Below are 9,542 nucleotides of genomic sequence, written 5' to 3'. Positions count from 1 at the left end.
TTGAATTAAAGAGATAAGTTTGGTTATTTGATTAAAGAGGAGGAGAATTCTGAAAGTAGTTTAAGGATAACGAACATGGATAAGCAAAAATAATGTTTGGAACATTTGTAAATATAGCAATTGAAGATTTCACGATTATAAATTTTGAAATCCCCCAAACAAAATTCAATTAAAAACAAAAAAAACTAAATTACTTGTTAATTTGGTCATCAAAGAAAATGATATTCGCGGAAAATGATGCTCTTGAAACAGTTATTAATGGCTTCGCAGGTAATTAGGCTTTGCAAATCAGGCTTTTGGGAACGAAAACGTTTCATGGAAATAACATTAAGGAAAATTGTATGTTAATTTAATTTAATTTAAATAAATATATTATTTTTTTAATGGTAAATGTATTGCATGTGTTTTTGGGGGCCTTAATCCGCCCCTGGTTCCGGGTAAAGAGCCACTGTTTTCCAACATACTTCCCTTCTTCTACGGAGGAAAATGGCTCCAGGAAGTGCCGGTGAAAACCGCGCCTCCAGCTCATCCCGTTTGTCTTCCCCAATGCGTGCGCAGCAATCCGCATTCCGTGAAAACGCTCCGTCCGGTCCTGGCACCGAGCCCCCGGAGCCGGGTTTCATTTTCACTTCCCCGTCACGGGGGCCCTCGGGTGAGAAAATTACCCCCCCCACCCCTGTGGCCACATGGAGCGGAAAATCTGCTCCGAAAACCGGTTGACAAGAATGTCACGAGCCCGATGGCTGGCGAGGCGATGTTTTTGAAGTGAAATCGTCGTTGCGGTGCCGGTTTCCAACCCCCCTTGTGTCGTCGAACGAAAGCAGGAAAATCTCTTCATATGCCAATATAAAGAAAAGCGAGTCGAACATCCGGAGCAAGACCGGACTTGGTGACGGGCAAGTAAAAGAATCTCTGAACTCTCCTACCGGAAAAAACAAACAGTATTCCGGGTGCTTCTTTTTTTTCACTCATTCGATTTTCCCGATAGGGGAAAACGTTACAATGTGGTCAGCCCGCGGAAGTAGGAAAAACGATAATCTGCTCGATCAAGATGGGTTCATTCCATTCCATTTGAAACGAAACTCGTTGCAGAAGGGAAATCAACTCGTGAGGAAAACGTCCTCCCCTTAGGCGTTAAGCTAATCCGGAAACTGCACACACACACACACAGAAGTTGCGCAAAGCTATCTTCCATCTTACTGTTATGACACTTGTGGGAGACTTATGCCGTTTTCCCGATCAGCTCCGAACGAAACGAACATTAGGGGGTTTGGGTTTGGATGGTTTCGCAAAAATTAGCTCGAGCTCCAAAGGGGTGGAAAACAAAGCGTGCTTCTACGTGCGTCCGTGCGTTTGTGTGTGTGTGACTTTCAATCAGCTTTTCCCCACGATTATGTGCGGCATCGAACGGTTTTCACCTGCAACAGCTTCTCTTCTTCTCGACGCGGTTCGGCAAACATCTTCAGAGCCGCATAATGCCTTGACGCAGCTAGCTGCAGCTTCTCCATCGGATGTTTTATATGCTTACGCGGTTGGTTAGCTCATTAGTGGGTTGCACGTTCTGTTTTTTTCTTCCCCTGGCTTTGTGTTTCGCTCGCCACACTGTTACACTGCGCTTGGCGATGTTTATTTTCGTTTCATCTCGGTACACTTGCGCTTCTCCCTATAATTTTCCATCGTTCACACCGCCATTTTCTCGCCTACGTCGGTGCACACACACAGGGTTTTCCTTTCGGGGGGGGGGGGGGGGGGGGGGGGGCTTTTTTTTTTTGTTTTGTTACCGTGCTGGAGTGTTTGCTTTTGCAGCAAAACCGTCCGGCTTCTTGTTACTCTAAAACTAATAAAACACGAATGAAAACCCTTCTGCCTGCCTAGTGAGTGCATGATCGGTTCTCTTCAAGGGGGGGGGGGGGGGGGGGGGTGAGAGGGTTGGGGAGAGGAGGGTTTGTTTCTACCCTTCACGGTGGCCTTCTCCGAACGAGGGCTTTTCATTTTACCATCGGCTTCGCTGGGATGCTTTTGCTCGAAAACCGAGCCACGGAAAACCCGGGGGGGGGGGTCCGCGGGGGGAGGGTTGGGAGGAAAAAAAATGGCAACTATAAACCACAAAAAAAACCAAACCGATGGTCGGTCGGGCCACATCCAACCGGGCTGCCGGGACCCGGGATTTTCCAAGCAGACAGCTTTGCGTTGCGTTTTAATTGGTTTTGTGCTCGGTTCGGGTTTTTTTTTTCCTTTTCCACGCACGAGGGAGGGGAAAACGACCACCGGAAACGCGACCAAAACCGGCAGGGACAAGAGAGGGCCGCGCGCTGGCGGTGGTGTCCATTATTCCAGCCTTCCTGCCTTCCCTCCTAATTTTCTTTCCCAACTCTCCCGGGAGGTATTTTCCCCGCTTTATGCTGGCGTTTCGGGGCGAAACTGACCGAGCATAATTAGAATCGTTATTACGAAAAACTGTAAACAGTTGCCATTATTACCCTCTCCTGCACTTGGGTGGGCCGTGGGAGATGGGGGAAGGTGGAACGAGGGTGGAAAAACGGATCTTCCCGTTGGCCGCAATATCGGCTAGAATGAACGCTCTCGTTGATGATGCTGACGATTATGACGATGGGAAATGCGCTCCCGTCCCAGCCTCTCCTCCTCCCCCTGGCCCCTCCCCAATGGCCTCGTTACGTGTGATGCTCGAGGGAGGGAAAACAAAACACTAAAAAAAATGCAAAACAAACACCGTCTCAACGGGTCTCGTCGGTCTTTTAAGCCACCTCAAACCGATTTTTCAGCGGCAATTATTAACCTCCCCGGAGTACGATTACGTATGCCTGCGTCAAAGGGAAAACTATGTGCCACCCGGTTGCAAACGACACCTCCCCCCCCCCCCGGGAGGGGTGCGTAATGCTTTTCTTTGTTGCGCGGAGCAGAAGTTAATCAGCGGCGTGTGATTTCACCTTCCGCCGAGTAAAAGTTATCAATCAACTCGTACAGCATGAGTGGCATGAGAGACCACGGGGAAGAAAGTGTGCAAACCAAGTTGCAAGTTGAAGGAAACCTTACGAAACGGGGGAAAATGTTACTCCAACAAGATGGCGCTTGTTTGCGCTCGGCAAAGTGTGCAAAACTTAAAGCAAACAAAATAAAAAGCCACTTATTAAAACCACTCCTCAAAGCTACAAAGGTTAACTAGCTTCTTGAAGTACAGTGACCGGCACGGGAAAGTGTCCACCTCGAAGTTGTTAAATTTTCGCACAATATTTTATTTTGTTAATCCAACTAATGACACCGCAAATATGTTTTGTATCTTTTTTAAAATATTTGTTACGTGATTTTCTTGTTGGTTGTGAAGAAAAATACATTTTTATTTCTGGAAAAAGTAGTAAAACTATGTTTTTTTTTTAATGTGACTAGATAAAGTTTGGTCTATTTTAAATTTCGAGTTTTGTACAGACTTCAACATTAAAAGCTTACCAATTTATTGTGTTTTGATATTTTATGACAAATGGGACATGCATGCAAGCATGATCAAGTATTTAGTTCATGTTTGGTAAATATAAAATTTGTTTATCTCATTACTTTGAGTGTAACAAGGAATTCCATAGCAGCATAAAATGATTTTTGATGGCATTTATCATCATTGACGTAACTCATGAAAACACTTCAGCCATCAGTTGCCGAAAGAAATATTCGTCGGAAAATATCAAAATTAATGGTTAAATGTCAAACTTTCAAACATTTTATATTATCTTTATGTTACTTTTCTGTTTAAATAATTGATATTCTAACTAAAAATGGTTTAGTATCACTTTCAAAACCATAAGTACATCGTTTGAGGTATCTGGTCCACGGGTCTTGTATCGCTTTTGAAGAAACTTGTGCTGATCTCGTGCTCTAGAATACTAGAAAACGGTTCTGTGGTATGACGAATGGAAATTTGAACTTTTTAAACAAAGATGGCATGAACTTGTATTGAAGTCTGGGGTTGTTTTTCATACGTGCTTGGGGAAGAACCTAATCACCAACACCTACAAACATAGTTTAAAGCATGCCAAAACTAAAAGAGAACACATTAAATATTAAAACGCATTTATTATCATTTGTTTTTAGGTATTCTAATGAATAACTAAAGTGGGCACTTTAATATTGTCACTGTTTGTTTTGAAATACCTAGTTTCACTATTTTTTCTTGAAATTCAAATGTGTTTTTCTGCAATTTATATTTGTATCTCGTTAAGAATATTTAAAACAAAATGCAAAACATATTTGCAATTTAATAAGTTGGATTAACAAAAGAAAATAATTGAGTAAAAATCAAACAACTTCGAGTTGGGCACTTTATCGTGCCGGTCACTGTAAGCTGGCACGTTTTGGAGCTTAGGTGAAGATGTATCACACAAGTACTTACACACATACGCATCTCCTTCGGTGTTTTTCGATCATCCGCCGAGCACGTTGCAGACGTATGACTATCTTCTTAAATTTGTCATCCTCCTTGAGCTTCTCTTGTCGGCCTGGGGGTGGAAGTATGGGAGGAAGGAAATCGTGGCCCGATTAATCGCCACGCATCGCACGTACACACACCTACTGGCTGACTTTTCGTGGGAAAAATCGGGTGTTCGAAAAATCTCCTTCCGAACGGTTTCAAATCTCCGTTCCACGAATTGTTTGATAGAAGGTAAGAAAAAAAGGAAGGAAAAGCGTTATCACCTCTCACCTTCCCTTCCCACAAACCCCACACCATCCTTTACCACCGTTCGAGCTTCGAATAAGACAGTTCAGCGATATTTCTTCCTCCCTTTCAGAGAAATAATTTCATTAATTTTCCAACCCCGGACCGAATCGTCCACCCTTTTGTGACAATTGCGCATACTGCATTTCCGTCCGTCCCGTTTTCCACTTTCAAAAAGTCTCAAACTGTTTCCCGTATGACAGGCACATGTGTGTATGTGTGTGTGTGTAATTAGCCCTTCGAATCGTCCGAATGGGCAGTAATAATTCAATCGTCTCGAGCGGGGGTGAAAATTCCAACCTATCACCCCCACCCCGACGATGACAAACGACGTGGCCTCCACTCCCGCATTTTCCCACCACGGGGGGGGGGGGAGGGGGAGGTTATCATGTTTATTTCGAGGTCAACTAATTACTGGCATCGAATTTAATCAGCGCGTGTTTTTCGGGTGTTGTTCTGTTTTCTTTCTTTTCCCGGTTTGTTGTTGTTCTTGTACCCATTTTTGGGACCGTAGTCGAAAGATGTTTACGAGCGCCAATAGGATGGAGGAGAGGAGAAAAGGGGGAAGGAAATGCGGGGGGGGGGGGGCTCTTTGAGAAGGAATTTTACTTGGCTGGAAACATAATCCACGGATGAATTGCTTCGTTACGCAAAAGGGGAGAATGATGATGATGAATAAATTTGGTATCGTATGAGAAAAAAGGGTTGGGAGCAGGGGAATATGCACCCTTACACCCCTCCACTCCCTCCCTCCTGTTACCTGCGGCTGTTGAGCTTGTTCTCCTTTTCTTTAAATTGTGTTTTATAAGATATTGTTTGTTGGGGTGCCCGCGAAGTTCTCACCGGAAAAAACCGCAAGCCGAGCGCCATTGTTATCATTTTTTGGCCAAGAAGTTTAACGCGGTCGTCAAGAATAAGAGCCCCCCCACACCCCCAACCCCTCACACTGCCTCATTTCGTGTCATCCCAGGCCCATTAACAATGTCATTTCCCGAAAAACGGATAAAAATAGCTTCTCATTATCGCACGCATTTTCGACGGAAGAGGGGAGTGAAATGGAGGTGGAAAATTTTTTCTGCCCACCCGGGGGGGAAAAACCGGGGTAGTCCCGCACTTCCCGCAAACCCCTATCGCGACCGATCGATCTGCTTTGATAAAGCCGCAAACCACGCCCGCATTTCTTCAGGTTAAGAGTGTGTTTTCGGATTTTTATTTCGGGGTTTTTCCTTGCGGGAAAAAGCGATCGCGCATGATGTAGGTGGCGTGAAATGTCTTCTCGATTGTTGTGCGGAAACAATCCCATCCTTCACGTCGAAGAAACGCGCATGAAAAGTGCTCAAAAACGAACATCTAAGCACTTCATCCACCCGAGGGAAAACTTAATGTACAGAAATAAAAGTAAACAATTGGGATAAGATAGATCTTTCCGGTAGATAAGGCGCACGCATACCCTGAAACCACCCTGGTTCGCGAAAGAAAACACGAAACGCCCCCGAAAAGATGGCTTGCTTTAGCGTTTTCCATTGGATCATTTCCAACTCCATTTTCATCTTAATGGGACCGTGATCGTCAGCACTTCGCAGCTGACAATTCATTTGATCCATCATGTTTAGCGTTATATTATCATTTTTACTCCTTTTCCCTAATGGTCAACGCAGGTTTTCCCGACGGGGGAAGGTATTTTACTTTTTTCATTATTTTTTCCCCCGATAAAAGGTTCGCGAATGGAGGTGTCTAGGGCGGACACTATTTTGCCTCATTTTCGTTGGTATAATTTTTCTGCAAAGAAAGTACACACACACACACACACGCCAACAGGTTTCGCAGTGGTTGGTGAGCGATGCGGAAAATCGGCCTGCACCGACAACATTCCAAGCCGCCTCGACCGTTGTCGAGCTACCGATCTCGACTTTCCTTCGCTTTCCTCCCTCCCCCCACCATTCGGGTGTGCCGTTTCGACTTTCAAATCGGCAAACACACACACACACACACACAACATCCAGATCTGCAAACCACAATTCTGCACGCTGCGGTCTCGCGGCGGGCTTTCCTCCGTTCGGTAGGAGTTTCTCTGGCGCTGGCGTCACTTCCTGATGGTAGGGTTTCTCCCGCCGCACTGTCCCCGTTTTCCCGGGCCAATGATTGGCGGGTTTGGGAAAAACGTGACGGCCGGGCGGAAACGGCTGGCAGTGGAAAGTGTCGCCAACGCAAAAGGGATACGCACGCAAAGGCGGCGCCGAACCGTGATGAGAACGAGCTGAGGCATTTTCTGCTCCGTTTTTCCGCCACCCAAAATCGCATGTCTGCACATACAAACATACACACACAAACGCGCGGGGGGGTTTCGGTTTTCCCCGCGGTTGTGTGCATCATGTGATATCTTAATCGTTGGAAATCATTGGTTGGAAAATTAGCGATGGGCAAAATAGGTCTTCCGCTGGTTTTGGATCGATCCAACTCCGGCAGCATTCTGATTCAACTCCGGATCAATTCGGGACACGGCGGGACGGGGGTTGTATTTTCCTTTGGTAACGGATAGAAATCTTATTCCGCTACTATCCTTAAGTTGTATTGATATTAGCAATACTCATCATTGATCATATCAAGAGATCAAAATAGCTCATTAACTTCTGTCTATAACGCACCTGAGTTTTACTTTAACACATTCCGTATTGTCTCGTGTTCATCTGGTTTTGTCTTTTGACTACAATTTTCTCACTACTCAATGTTTTTCGTTTGTAATAAAAAAGGGTTTTTCCAGCTGCCTTCCAAAAGGAAATTTAGTTAGGCTATCTAGAAATTAAATGGTTGGTACTGACTAAAATTTAAAAATATACGAAAGCGATTATAAACAAACAACACAAGTAACATTTAGTAGCTATGAAAATAAGTTTGTTATCAGTACATTCATCGCTTTTGTGAGGATTTCGAAATGCGCAAACAAAAATGTACTAAAAAATTAGGTAAAAATTACGTGTAAAGAGGCACAAACTAGGTTTAAAGTATAATTAATTAATGTTTATTATTGTCACATTCAGTAAAACCACAAATACACTTGTTTATTGCCATGTTTTGGCAAACTAAACAAATCCGTATGCATTTTTTCCTAATGAGTTGATCTATATGCTCAATTTTGAATTACAATTCTGGAGTACAGGAAATGAGAACTAGATATTTTTAGAATAGATGTAATAAGAGCATTACGTATCACAACGGAGCATCTGGAACAGAATCCGTTATTCTTAAGGACTTTGATGCAGTTTCAGCGAGACGGAATCGGAGTTGATTCGTGAATCGATTCCGGCGTTCCCCTTCACTAGTGGAGATATGGGCCGGTTTAATTTGAACAGATAAGCATTTGCGGTGCCACTTCCTTCCCATAGGTAATCTCCAACACCGTCACTACTACAATGTGTACCGAGATTGGTCGGAAGATGCTGCCGATCGGAGCGACGATCAGTGGCTTGCTCACTTTTCGTTAACCCTCAGCTCGCGCGAGTCAACGAACGCTGGGGAGCTGGTTTCGGTGCCAAATGCGTTCGCATCTAACAGGTTTATGGGTAACTTCTTCATCTCTCTCTCACCCGCTTGGCACACGGACTGTATAATTGATTTTTCAATTGGTTTCCATCTGAAGACGGCTCTACTTTCTCTCGCGGGCTTCGGTTTTCAAGTGTTTTTTGTTGGCTTCTGCTTTCCAATAGTACCAAGCGGAAAGAAACCGCAACGGTGCCACGGGACGGGACGGGGGAGGGCTTGCTCTCGAAGGTAGGAGAAGGGGGCAACCAAAACCGTAAAGAAAAAAAAACACTCCAACCTTTAGCGGGGCAAAACGCGCCACGGTTGCGATTAATAGTAATCGATTGATTTAATATAATTCAACCGTGCCGATGTTGACTTATTTATACATTTCTCGCCTCCATCATCTCTATCCCCTTCTTTCCAACCTTGTTTCTCTCGTAACCATCCTCCCTTTGTGCCTTTACAGTTATGTTATGTTATGTTATGTCCAACGGACTTATAAACATTTCTACTTTGGCGTTTTGATTTCACTTTTCTTCGATCGACAATCGTGTTAAAGCGAGAAGGACGGCTTTTCCCTCGTAAATAGTTTGTTGCAGATCACAGATTCAGCCAGATTGGATGGTTTCCGTTTTTTCTGAAGTAATTAAACATTCAGATGGTCTAAAATAGAACTGGTTTTGAAAATGATGAAATGTTCAGTAAAAACGAAATAGATGAAGAACATTATTTGCTTATTTTACGAGTTGTCAAGCATGTTTATAAAATGTAAAAAAAACCATAACACCTGCTGCAGCAATGCACCTGCCAGTAGAGATGTATGAATTCTGCTCGACCTGCTCAGATGCCATTCAGATGTCCTTTCACTATCGCTCCTTGTTGATCTCTTTCTGTATTTCTCTCGCTCTCCCTCTCTGCCTTCTTCTCTCTTCCGACTCGATCAAACACCTCCGTACAAGTTTTGGTTTATTTTTGCCCAGTATTTACAAGTTCGCCAGAGGGAAATACACCAAAATCCGTCGCCGAGAGTTGAGGTCTGAACCGTCGTTACGACACCCAGGCAGTCCCTGAGCAGGTTGGGTATCGCGGGCTTGGCATTTTACATCCCGCAGCAGCCCGAATGCGAAACGTTCTAAGGAGTGCCGAGGGGAGAACGAGAGGGCGCAACTGCAAAAAAAAAAGGAACGGAATCGCACGCGGGCACGAAATTTAGCTCGCGTTTTGCTGAAGTAATGGGGGAGCGGGGGAGAAAAGAAGGGGAGCAACAGATCTCTTGCAAGAGAAGGGCAGCAAATCC

This window comes from Anopheles coustani, chromosome X (assembly GCF_943734705.1).
Source record: "Anopheles coustani chromosome X, idAnoCousDA_361_x.2, whole genome shotgun sequence".
Taxonomy (NCBI): domain Eukaryota; kingdom Metazoa; phylum Arthropoda; class Insecta; order Diptera; family Culicidae; genus Anopheles; species Anopheles coustani.
Note: the sequence above shows the minus strand (reverse complement) of the source record.